Genomic DNA, 13,711 nt, shown 5'->3' on the forward strand with positions numbered 1-13,711 from the left:
ATCTATCACACAAAGGAGAGATAGAAGGGTACACAACCTATTAAGTTTAGCTTTAGTATAATGTAATCTGTGCATCACTTTAAATTGTATAAGTTGTAGTCTCGCATTAATAGAGCAAGAGTGAATTCGTCTCAACCCCTCCTCCCAAGTAGATTGAAGGTGCGCTGTAGAGATTGAAGTGTGATTGACAAACATACAGGTGCATCTCAATAAATTAGAACGTTGTGAAAAAGTTCATTTATTTCAGTAATTCAACTCAAATTGTGAAATTTGTGTATTAAATAAATTAAATGCACACAGACTGAAGTAGTTTAAGTCTTTGGTTCTTTTAATTGTGATGATTTTGGCTCACATTTAACAAAAACCCACCAATTCCCAACATTTCTCACATTCACCAAAACCCATTTTCAAATGAAATGTTGTGTTTTTGAAGTCCTTTTTATTGTTATAGTGCCACCTATAGTCCGATCTTGATTAAACTTTGCATGATTGTTAAGAGTCATCTGACACATGTTTTCACCAAGTTTCGTAAAGTTGAGTTTTCGTTTAGGTTTTATAGGCTTTTGGGTATTTTGGCCACGCCCCTTTTATGAATTAACCTGTCATAGTTAACCAAAGGACAAAATTCTAAATCTTTTTTGATAATTATTGATCTAGAGAGTCCGGAGAATTGCGCTGCAGTGGTTTGATCGAGATTGAGCAAAAAATCTAGGACTAGTTCGCAAAAGTAGGTTTTTAACATAATTGAGAATATTTAATGAACGATTTGATTGACAGCATTAGTCCCAGAGGCGAAGTTGTTCAGAATGAGGAGATCTATCATATGATATGAAGATCTAGTGTTTGTGAATATATGAACATGTTCTACAATTTGAGGTCATTTTCTATACAAATCTTGTGTTTGAGTTCTTTTTAACTGTTATAGTGCCACCTATACTTCGATCTCTGTGAAACTTCGCATGCTTGTTAAGAGTCAACTGACACATGGTTTCACCAAGTTTTGTAAAGTTGAGTTTTCGTTTAGGTTTTATAGGCTTATGGGTATATTTGACCACACCCCTTTTCTAAATTACCCCGTTGAAGATAACCAAAGGACAAAATTCAACATTTTTTTGATAATTTGTCTAAAGAGTCCAGAGAATATCGCTGCAGTGGTTTGATCGAGATTGAGCGACAAACCTAGGACTAGTTCGCAAAAGTAGGTTTTGAACACATTTGTGAATAATTAATGAACGGTTTGACTGACAGCAATGGTTCTTGAGGCAAAGTTGTGCATTATGAGGAGGTCGATCGAATGATATGAATATTGTGTGGATTTGTGAAACACCACGCGATTACAGAGCCAAAAAAATTTGTTAGTGCCAACTAGTGGCCGTTTTCTTTCAAAATTCTTACAGACCTTTAGGGCCATGAGTCGAACATGCCCACTGAGTTTTGTTCTGGTCGACCTCCGTTAACCTTGTCCAATAGGTGCCTAAACTTATTTGGCCAATGGCGGACATGTTTTTTGAGAGATGCGAATGTCCTCATAGACACTTGTGCCCCTTTGGACGAAGACACTGCATACCAATTTTCAAGTCGATCGGACCAACGGTTGCATAGTTAGTCATTTTTACGTTGTTTTCATCTTATAGCGCCACCAAGTGGCAGAATTTTCAGTTTTTTTAAAATTTGACCAAGAATTGAGCTTGCACACATATGTACCAATTTTGGTGACTATATCTCAGTCCGTTCAGGAGTTATAGCCATTTTAGTAAAAATAGCCCCGTCCCTAACAGGCGTTTTTGTGTCCCTAAGCGACGGTGAGTTAAAATTTCAGCTTTTTTTTGATGATTTTTTATATTTCCTGTCCTTAAAACATTTCTGCACTGGTTTGGTTCCGATCGGGTGAAAAACCTAGGACTACTTCGCAAAAGTAGGTTTCTGACAAAATTCAAAATGGGGGAACATTTTTATGGACGGAAATGAAATCGGAGATAGCCATTTTGTTTTGATTGAGCCAACGAATCCAATGATATAAGAATTGAGTCTACGACAAACGGTGTAGGAGTTATGAGGGTTTTTGCTTTTTGATCGCTGTAGTGCCCCCTATTGGCCGATTGTGGTGAGTCTTTGGATCTGACAAGAAGGCCGGACTACTACAATCTGACAAAGTTTCAGCTCTCTAGGCCTTACGGTTTCGGCTGCACGATCAGTTTTAGGGAATAATAATAATAAAAATCCTAACAATTACAATAGGGTTTCAGCACTACGTGCTTGAAACCCTAATAACATTCTTACATTGAATCTTTTGCAGCGATATTGATTTTGACCACAAGATTGCAGCTAACGAGCTGTTACCTACTGAACGAGCCTCCATATATAACCTTTTGGGATATATGTCTTAACTGGTCAGCGGCCATTAGATCACACTCACGCCAAAACATCATCGCCCTCATGTTAGCTGCCCAATAGTATAGACGGAAAGTGGGCAGTGCTAGCTCTCCCTCTTCCTTGGGTTTCTACAAGTGTGGTTTTGAAATTCTATGCATTTTATATCCCCAAATGAAATGGAGGATCAGAGAATCTAGCAGTTTAAAAAAAGATTTCTGCAAAAATATGGGTAAATTCTGAAAAAGATAAAGGAAATGAGGCAAAATAACCATCTTTATAGCATTAATTCGACCTATTAGCAATAATGGAAGAACCCTCCATTTATCAATGGAAAATTTCAATTTATTGATAGCCTCTAAGAAGTTAAGCCAATAAATTTCCTTACATTTTTTCGGGATAATTAGCCCCAGATAGGTAAAATTATTATCCACAATTTGAAAGGGCAGAGAACTCAAAAATGTAACATCTAAACCATCTCTCAGAGGCATAAACACACTCTTTTCCCAGTTGATCGAGTAGCCAGAGAAGGAGACAAAGACGTTAAGTATTTCCATTAGACATGGCATGGTGGTGGAAGGGTCTTTTAAAAATAATACCAAATCATCTGCATACAAGGACAACTTAACCTCCACTTTGGCATACCTCGGATCTCAGAATGGGTATGTAAATAAATAGCAAGGGGTTCTAAGGCTAGGTCAAACAGCAACAGGCTTAGACAGCATCTGTCACGTTCCCTGCGGTAAATGAAAAAAAGCAGACCGATCTGAATTAGTAAGAATTGCCGATTTAGGGACCAAATAGAGCATTTTAATCAACCGCATAACATTTTCTCCAAAGCCAAATCGCTCTAAAGCCGGGTTCACACTGTACAATTTTTTTTAAAAGTCCTTTAGGATTGTACTTGTCAGACTGTAAGAACATGATGATCATGTCACACTGTGGGATCTCAGCTGTCATTAATGTCAGACTGTACAACAGTCAAGGAGATACGATTATTGCAGTCAAGACACGTTAAAAACGGGTGCGTGCAAGAAAACTTGTCCGGAGTTCTACATTATCAACCCATACACGTTCAGTGACTGCGAGCTGCATTGCACGCAGGGCTGTAATATTGGCTATCATTAAAAGTATATGAATGGCGGCAATACCAGCGTATTTATACAGAATAGTGCAAGCAGCACTTCACACCCACATGAAAACAGCAGTGCAACCGGTGTTTATCATAGCAAAGGCAACAAATCATATGAATTCCATGAGCAGAGGACGAGAGCACCGAAGTTTTTGCGGTTAGAAGAAATCTCTGGCATTAATTCTGATCATGGTTTGTCTTGAAAAACTAAGACAGTTTGACGTTCGTTGTAGGATTTTCTAAATTGGTCTCAGACGACCAAATCGTGGCCAAAATCGCACAGTGTGAGTTGGGCTTAACACAGAGAACATATAGCTCCATTCAATTCGGTCAAAGGCTTTCTCCGCGTCTAGGGTGAGAATTGCTGCCTTTGATTTTTTGGACTGATTATTATATAAAATGTTTAATAGGCGCCGTGAATTACAAAAGGAGAACCTCCTTGGAATGAAACCCGTTTGGTCGGAATGAATTAGTGAGTCTATATGTTTGTTTATAGGGGTCCTATTATGCTTTTTCACTTTTTTTTAATTTTAGTCTGTGTAGTGTGTATGTTTGGGCATAAAAAAGATCTAGAAAGTTACAAATCTCAAAGTCCACTCCAAAGGGAGATATTTAGTTTAAAAAAAATCCTTTTTCAAGAACTACAGCAAACGGCTCGTTTGGACTACAGCGTTTGGTTTCCGGGCTTTATGATATCACAAAGTGGCTCATTAGAATTTCATTACAAATAATTCCCGCCTACAGAAATTCGAATGGTTAGGGGGTGGGGAGGGGCGAGGTCGTGGTTAGAACGCTTGATTGAGTGAGCGCATGAGACGAGACGACGAAGAAGAAGAGCGGTTGCAGAGTTAGTGCGTCAGAGAAAACCAAGAAGAAGAGCTGCTGTGCTGTAGCCTCAAATTTTTGGCATGTCTAGAACAGCGGTTCTCAATTCCAGTCCTCGCATACCCCCGCTCTGCACATTTTGTGTGTTTCTCTTATTGCTTCATACGTTTGCTATATTTGACTGTAAGTGCCCTGCGAAGTGGACATTACCGGATATTCCGCCATGATTCCAGTTTGAAGGGAGCGTATATGTTCCATATAAAGGGCATTTAAGTGTGTACATTCAAAATACATCCTATAGGCTAAACAAAAGATGTTAAATAAATGTTAAGTAAACCTACTGTATCTGAAAAATTTGTAAAATTTGTTATCTCTTTTGTATTTGTCTTGTCTTATTCTGCTTCTTTTTCAAAAATTATAAATATATATTATATATAAACAACTATAATTTTTATAAGTTGCTGCATTTTCACTACTGTTAAAGGGATAGTTCACCCAAAAATGAAAATTGTCGTCATTTATTCAAGTTTTTCCAAATTCAATCCTTGATTCAGATTTCTCATAAGCTTAATTGATTTGGTTTAAAGAGAGAAGAATGAATGATTATTTTAGTTTGAAGACTACATATAAAATAGCTACCACTACAATAGCTACGACTTTGCGCTATGGGACGGCAAAACCTCACTAACCAGTGGACCGATCTCATTCCACAGCATCTAAAATGTTGTTATGGTCATTCGGAAATGCACGCGCAAAGTCTGTCATCAAAGTATTTCTGTTATAATTGCCTCCCAGAAATGTCTTGCACGACTGCATTCCCAAACAGCAGCATATCCTCCAAAAGCATTGACTGCATTCATTCTTTCGTCTGCTTGCTCTAAAGCACAAGTAATTTATTATATATGAAAATTATTATATTCTCCTACTTTTCTTAGTGATTTATAGTGCCAGTTTATCAGGAAGTGACGATTTTGTTCTCTTTGACTTGTTGGATGGAAACGATGCTTGTTCGCAAATGTTTTATGCGATATTCCAATTTTGCGCATAAATTAAATTCGCAACTTTGGATGGAAACCCGGCTAGTGTTGCAAAATAAACTTTAGCTCCTGAGTAAAGCTGTTCTGAACTCGGACCAGTTTGATTGCGTCGCGGTCCGAGCTGATAAACGGTCTGCGCTGCGCAGCTGAAACGTAGCGTTGTATAGTTTCGCTTTCGTTACGTTTGCTGTTTGATGTTTCTCAAATGCAACACAAATGGCTGAGCTTATGAGTTAGACAACACTGTGGTTGCGCCAGTGCGAAAGCTCACAAAAATTAGTTGCACCGGCAGAAAAAATGGTCGCAGTCTGGAGCCCTGTAGGAGTCATGAACTGAGAAATCAAAATTCCCTTGATCTTTTGACATACAGGATGTTTTTATCGAACAATGACCTCTTATAAGTTTCAGAACTCAAAAACAATCTTGTTAGTCTAAAAACTGCTGATATTGAAGCCAATCTGTCAAAACGACAGGTTTTGGAATGTGCCACTTTATGATGTAATGGTGTGGCTAAACTGCCTCTCGCAGAAGATCAATGTCTACTTCAACATCACTGCCTGTTTTGCCACACCCACTGATTCGCAAATGAAGTAGGGTACATGATGAAAGCAGCAAATGCAGGCAAAGACTATAGAAATACAAAGACGGTTCAGTCCTATACTTATGGATGGGAGAAACTGCAACACGCAATATGGCGGAATAGTCCCGCCTTCTAAATTAAAAAAGAGCCAATTGCTGATTGGAAAAGTCATTGTGTCACTGCATTAGAAGCTCCGGTTCCCATAGAAACCTGAGGCTAGACCAGCGTTTGAGCTTTTTTTAAATAAGCTTTATTAACACTATTTGAGCATAAAAAAAACAACATTCATGGGGCAGTTCATTTTAGATTTTGTTGCTGATTTGAAATATGTAATTTATTTTAGAGTTCATTAGGCAGTTTTTGAGATTTCAGGATTCCCCCATTCATATTTAGATAGGACTTGGTCTTGAATGAGCTGTCCGGAGGCGTTGCAAATATGGCCACCGATTGAACAAACTTTGACGCAGGTCTACAGAGAAACCAAACGATAAACTTTATCTGATGAACTTTGATGAACTTATTTTTAATGAAGATCCAGACTGCGTCAGTAAGAACTCGGTCCTTTTACAGTGTATTATTTTACAAACAAGGCATAATTCAACACAGGATTTTCAGAAAGATTGAAACTAAGGCTGCGTTTACTTTTAGCATTAACATGCGATCACCACGATCCAGTCAAGCAGATCGGATCATCAGTCAGTCAGGACACGGCGCGTTTACACTTGGCAACGTCAAGTGACTTCTCTATCTGGATAACTGATCGAATCTCTCTTTCCCTCGTAATATTTAAATAAGTCTTCTGACAGTTCAGGAGAGAGGGGGTGGGGTTTTGCATGATGTCGACCTGCGAATACAGACACGATGGCTGGATTGAGTTTACATTATACTGAGATCCGATCACAATGCATCCTCGACTACGTCTGGACCAGGACACGCTGATCGGATAACATTCCGATCAGAAGCACGTTTACACTTGTCTTTTCAATGTGTATGTGGACAACATCTGGATACAGGTCGCATGTTAATGCCAAGTGTAAATGCAGCCTAAAAGACAAAGCTGTGCGACTCTATTGGATCTGACAGTGATGTCGCACCACACAAGTGTGAGTAACTGTTTTTATGACATGGTCACTATTGCTTTGTCTGTTATTACAGATTGTTTGATATGTTCTGAGTATTTATGCGTTTTTAACCTAAATCACACCAGCGTCCATCTATGAAGGGTGTAGGCTGTCAAACACACAACTGTTAGCCAATGATGCCATTGGGCGTTTACTTCTGAGTCTACAATCCGCCACACCTATTCAAACATAGCGTTCTGATGAGGGGGGTCAAAACAGGACCGAAAATAGCCTATTCTAAAAAAAAAATTAAATTTAAATTTTTTTTTTTTAAGTAAAAGTCTTGATAACATTATATGTAGACCTCAAAAACAAAGGCAGTACTATTTTTAAGTTAAATACTAAAGCAATGTTTTAGTTTTTGTTCAGTATTAATTTTAAAAACTATTGGTTGATTAATCGGTATCGACCAGTGTGGTCCAACCTAGCTATCGGTATCGGTAAAATCCAATATCTGTTGACCTGTTCACAACAAAAAAGACTGTAAAGATAACTATTAGCATCCACACCAACAATAATGTTCTGTTTATTATAATCAGGGGTGCACAAGTTTTTCAGCCTGGTTCTCATATGAGAACCTGGAGATTTGGTTTGGTCCTCACACGGCGGCACATGGTGTGACCCATCAAATATAACTATAAAAAATAAATTAATAATAGTGATAATAAACTAAATAATAGTGTGATGATACCATTTTATTTTTAAATAAAAAAGGAGTATTAAATACAAATACAATTATTTTATAGTAAAATTAAAATAAAATGCTAATATTTTTATTATTATTTTAATTTGAACCTTAAAGGGGTCATATGATGTGATTTTTTTTAATTTTTCCTTTCTCTTTGAACTGTTATAAGCTCTTGGTGCATAAAGATCTGTAAAGTTGCAAAGACTAAAGTCTCAAATCCAAAGAGATATTCTTTATAAAAGTTAAGACTTGTCCACGCCCTCCTAAAACGGCTCGTTCTAACATGCCCCCACATGTCTACGTCACTGTGTGGGAAGATTTGCATAACGCCGCCCAAATGTTCACACAAAGAAGGTGTAACTTTTATTCTCGCTGTAGTGTTGTTGCCGCCGCTATGTCGTGAAGACGCTGTGTGTATCGTTGTGAAAGCGAAACTACTTTGTTTGGCCTTCCAAAAGAGGACGAGATCCGCTTCGTCATGCCTAGAGCTGATCCGTGCTGGTCGCTGAGGAAATACATCAACTTCACGCTGTGGATCGCCGGATCGGCTTTCACCGGGGACGAAGCGGAGTCCAGCCCGGGGTCGTCACGTGGTTGCCGCAAGCCTCCTTCATCCAATCCGCCGGCCTCCGTTCACTCAAGCCCGCCGGGCACCACTCACTCAAGCCGCTGTGTGTTTCGTTGTGAAAGCGAAACCTGGCCTTCCAAAAGAGACATAATGTTTCTATAAAGTGGGGCAGTTCCAACTTTGCAAGGACAGTCTGGCGCTTCAGACTCAGGCTAAGTACGTTTTTTATATTTAAAGAATTTGCCACTGATGATTTAAACGCTGTTTGTCATTTCTCCCATCACAAATGCAGACATGGTTTTTATTTACGCGGAGCAATACGCAACGCGTAAAAACACAGTATAAGTCATTATAAAAATCGACACGTTTCAGAAAGGCAGGCATAGAGGAGAAACAATAATGTACATTATGTGGAAAATAATGTGTTTTTTAAACCTTAAACCGCATAAACACATTGCATTACACCAAATACACAAAACAATGTTCTTTTTAGCAACATCATATGACCCCTTTATTATTATTTTATTTAATTATTTGAATTTTTCATTTTCAAACGCTGCTGCTGACTGTAGAGCGTCAGTGAATGAAATGTCACAGTTTTGCATTGAAAACGTTAGCAGGTAGCCTAGATTTACATTTAGTCATTTAGCTAAAGATCAAAGATTTATGCTTTCAGTTTGAATAGAAATCTTATACAGTACAGTTTATCGATCTAAAATGGTAATTGCAAACTAATTTACACAGCACATTTCTTATTTTGGTCACGTATGCGGACCTGCGTACCACTTATGTGCACCCCTGATTATAATCATGTGTTGCTGTTATGTCGTCTGCCACTTTAAATGCTCAAGTTTTTTTAAGGTGAATGGATTCTGATTGGCTGTCAATGTTTTTATCGTTCACAAGCTGGAAAAATTGATCTGAAAGTGATTGCAACTATATCATTCCTCTTTTATCGTCATAGATGTGTAGTGAACTTCCTGATTCTCATAGAATTAGAGCGTTCATTTATAGTTATCATTCTTAATATGATCGGGTATTTCGGGTTGCAGAGGAGTGCCTTCGTTTGTAAAATTATCTTTTTCTCTGTTGTTATTAGGTAGTAGATTTTGTCATTGCTTGGAGGCGCTTGTCTTAGAGTTTTAAAATATATCCAAAATACACTTTTGCTCGGCTGTAAATCAAGCGGTAATGATGCAGCTGCTCTTGTATTGATGTAATAAGTTTGTTTATCCTAAGGGCTCCATAAACAAGACAATACAAGGCCAGTTCAGCAGTTTAAAACTCACTGCCCATTTACGAGCTGTGACATTTGATACACTGGCCTTTAAAATTTCAAGGAGCACATGGTGTGCATGGAGCCGTGCAATGCATATGTTCACACGTTATTGTAATCGTCTCACAACGTTGTACATTTCCAAACTGCACTTTTCCAGCTGCTCCTGGTTTCAGCTCAATGAATGAAATTCACTGTTAGTTTTGTTTGTCAGGAATCTCACTTTACTTGCTATTCCAAAGGACTAGTCGCAGGAAAGATGCACTGAAGTGCACTGTTGAAGCTCTCTGTTACCATAGAAACCACTCTTAGCTGCCACTCCAGGCGTTGTAGGCATGGAAACGGAACATATGACAGTGGTCCGATGGTTACATCATTGCAGTGCCATAGACACTAGAACACATAGGAGTGTGTTGAACTGCTCTCTTCACTTCATTGGAATGTGGAAATCTTGTATGAGCAACTTGTCGTCTGGATGTGTAACTCTTGAATGCAGGCCAACGTTAGGTCAGGTAAGGATCATTTTGGTCACAAACTGACTCGCTATGCTAGCGAACCGATCTGGTAATGTGGGATATTAATAGAATTCCTCGAGTCAGCCTAGGACTGTTGTCAGGCTTTAGATTAGTTCCCGTTTGATAAGAGGTGGTTGTTATTAAAATGCACTCTGGGTGACAGCCTGAACTGCCTGGTCAGTGCTGACTTTTAAAATTCATTGGCCACAATGCCTTTTTCCTGTCTGTAATGAAGATATCATGATTCATAATGATAAGGGGACGTGGGTGATGGTGGATGAAAGTCACCGTTGGGCACAGGTGGTCTGAGTCGATGAGGACCAGGCTGTTTTTCATTTTGTTGGGTCCCAACATTAAAACACTCTTCAAAGGACTAGCCCACTTCCGGTCTCTACAGGATCCGTTTTATTTGTTTTAGTGCTATGGCACAGTGTGCCCTCTGGATTCATGTGCATTCATAGGCAATGAGTTATTATCATCTGGGCATTTTTCATTTACTGTGATGCTAAACAGAGAGCATGATCAAAGCGTGGCTAATCTGGAGTCAAGGCACAGGTGCTGGAAGCTGTTTCCAATGAAACACTATTGTTTATACTAAAGTGGTATTTTTACTGTTATAATGTACTTTTATATGGTTTAATCCATTAAATCCATTTCCTTGAGAAAATTTGGCATGTACTGTACCTGATATATATCCAAAATAATCAATATTGAATCGAATGTAATTGAATCTAATCGCAAGCTTGTGAATAAGAATCAAATCGTGAAATTTGTGTCAAAACCCAGCCCTAGTATAAGTATAGTGTGCATGTATAGTGTAGATATTAAGTATAGTGTGTGTGCGGAACACTTCGTGTGCTTTTTTTCAGTAGGGGTGTTAATGTGCCTTTTCAATTCCCTTCATTTTGGGATGGAATAACCCATATATACTTGCGATACATGTGAGCTCTTATGGTGAATATGGTCCTAGCTTCCCATTAATATAAACTTGAGGGGTTGGGCCTTAGCTGAAGGCTCAGGATCTGGATAAATGGATGGTAGTTTGCATGCAATGTTATCTGGGTTTATTTATAGTGCAGTAGGCGTGAGGTGTGGCCAGTTCAGACAGACTGTTCTGTGACATCATTGCATACCACATGACTAGATTGCAGCTTGCTGAGCAATAGCGGGGGTCTCTGGTACAAACCAGGATCCCATATATGTGTCATCTAGTTTCTAGACCCTATTGCATTTTGTCAGGTCAGCTTGACCGTGTAATCTCTTGTTTGGATCCACAGTTTAATTTCACAACACTGAGAAATAAAGGTGAATAGCAGAATTTGTCATCAAAATGTTCCCAGTAAGACCACAAATTGGCACATGAACACCCTAAATGTGAAATCAGGTTTTTCTTTTTTTATTTTTTGGATTTTCCTTGAATCACCAACAGCAGTAGTTGTATAAAAGTTTCCACTGGAATACATTTTATGGAATCTGTGGGAAACCCATTTGCATGCATAATTGCCTGACTTGAAGGAAGTGTTTTTGTGGATAGTTAACTTAAGGTCTCCTTTGGTACCTATGGGACTTCTGCAGATCTTTATTCTCTTGATAAATTAAGATTTTTATTGTGCCCAGGTTAATAGCAAATCAGTTAGATAATTTACTGGTTTTCTCATTTGTAGTTTAAAAATTGAGTGAATGACATTTGACACTCGATCAAACTTATGAACTTAGAATTAGGGGTGGGCGATATAGGCTCAAAATTATATCACAATATTTCAAGAATATTAGTGATAACGATATTTATGACGATATAGAAAAAAAATAAGGAACCACGTTTTATTGGTGATTGCAGCTGACAGGCAGCAGCATTTATTAGTGCAAACAAGTAGACCAATAGGTGTATGACGTCAAAATACCGCGAGAGTGACTTACCCCTTATTTACACTGCACGTGTCTGCGACGCGTTACAGCTTCGACCAGAGCTGATCACGGCCACTCTAGTCAATGCTTGTGTTTACACCAGCCGCGCTACTCTACGCGCCGCTTCGCTAAAGATCGGCGCCTCGCCTATTTTTGACGGTAAGAGTGTGCGCTCGAGTATGCTCTAGAACCGCTCTCGCGATGCTTTTATGTCATACACAGATCAGTCTGCGCAGCGTTGCTTTCAAGTCGAACACACCTTTTGGGTTTGTAGTGGTGGTGTTGTTGTTGTGTGTGCTAGGGAACGTAAATGTGCCATACGTCATCGCGTCACTATATCATTGATATTGCGATATGACACATGTAAAAAATTTATACCGTTATTATCGTGGACGGTATGATATGGCACACCCCTACTTAGAATATTTTTTTTTCTAAATTTGCTTTTTCACCCAGTACAACAGAGAAAGCGTGCAAAAGTTTAGTACTGCAAACCTGCACTTTTTCAGTTTTTGGTCTGTCAAAGCCTGGGTATACTTCATTTTCCATGTTCCACTTTGTCTCGTGCACTGTCATGTCCGCACAGTTTTCAAAGTATATTCAACCGCGGATGAGTACAAATGGACGATTTCCTCACATGCGCATTACCACCTAGTGGACTCTTCTGTCTCTCAACATTCACCTTTAAAGGGGTCATATGATGCGATTTCAAGTTTTCCTTTCTCTTTGGAGTGTTACAAGCTGTTCGTGCATGGATAATATCCCTAAAGTTGCAAAGACTAAAGTCTCAAACCCAAAGAGATATTCTTTATAGAAGTTGAGACTCATCCACGCCCTCCTAAAACGCCTCGTTTAAACACGCCCCCACATGTCTAAGTCACTGTGTGGGAAGATTTGCATAACACCGCCCAAATGGTCACGCAAAGAAAGAAGGCATAACTTTTATTCTCACTGTAGTATTGTCGCTGCTGCCGCCGCCATGTCGTGGAGACGCTGTGTGTTTTATGAAAGTGAAACTACTTTGTTTGGCCTTCCAAATGAGGACACAACTAGAAATCAGTCGTTAAGTTGTATTTACAACAATGTTCCAGAACAGTTCAACCAAATTTTCGTGTGTGCGCAACGCATTTTGCGGAGGACGAGGCCTGTTTTCTGGGAGAGTAGCCTACAATGGCGGTGTTCTGTCAAATACTGCTGACTCACAGCCTGTAAGTACGTTTTCATATTTAAAGGATTTGCCACTGACTATTCAAACGTGAGTTTTGAGCAGTGTAGAGTAGCACTTGTTGTTTGTCCTTTCTCCGATCACAAATGCAGACATGGTTTTATGTTTACGCGGCGCGATGCAATGCAACACGTAAAAAGAAAGTATCAGTCATTATAATCAGTGATTATGTCCCCACTGGATGGAACAAATGCCTCGTTTATAATGGGTTTTATTGTTTTTGTCTCGTAGCACCGGGACATGGCATCACAGTATGGTGAGGGGCGTAAAACTTCCGTCACACGCTTGAGGTATTTGGCCAATCACAATGCATTGGATAGCTGGCCAATCAGAGCACACCTCGCTTTTCAGAACAATGAGCTTTGTAAAAATCGACGTGTTTCAGAAAGGCGGGGCATAGAGGAGAAACAATAATGTACAGTATATGGAAAATAATGTGTTTTTTTAACCTTAAACTGCATAAACACAT

At 39.0% G+C, this 13,711-nt stretch overlaps 1 protein-coding gene across 3 annotated transcripts in view; it reads left to right on the forward strand.

Annotated features, from left to right (window-relative positions):
- The window catches only part of LOC107585253 (protein phosphatase 1B-like), a 42,996-nt gene that overhangs the window by 10,274 nt on the left and 19,011 nt on the right, over positions 1–13,711 (forward strand). The window contains exon 1 of one of the 3 annotated variants that reach the window (XM_016272197.1): positions 10,025–10,109. The exons of the other annotated variants lie outside the window; for them this stretch is intronic. The gene's annotated coding sequence lies outside the window, so the exon portion shown is untranslated. Of the gene's footprint in view, positions 1–10,024; positions 10,110–13,711 lie in introns of those variants that run through there. 3 annotated transcript variants of the gene reach the window in all.

This window comes from Sinocyclocheilus grahami, unplaced genomic scaffold, assembly GCF_001515645.1.
Source record: "Sinocyclocheilus grahami isolate Dianchi unplaced genomic scaffold, SAMN03320097.WGS_v1.1 scaffold68.1, whole genome shotgun sequence".
In the NCBI taxonomy this organism is placed as follows: Eukaryota; Metazoa; Chordata; class Actinopteri; order Cypriniformes; family Cyprinidae; genus Sinocyclocheilus; species Sinocyclocheilus grahami.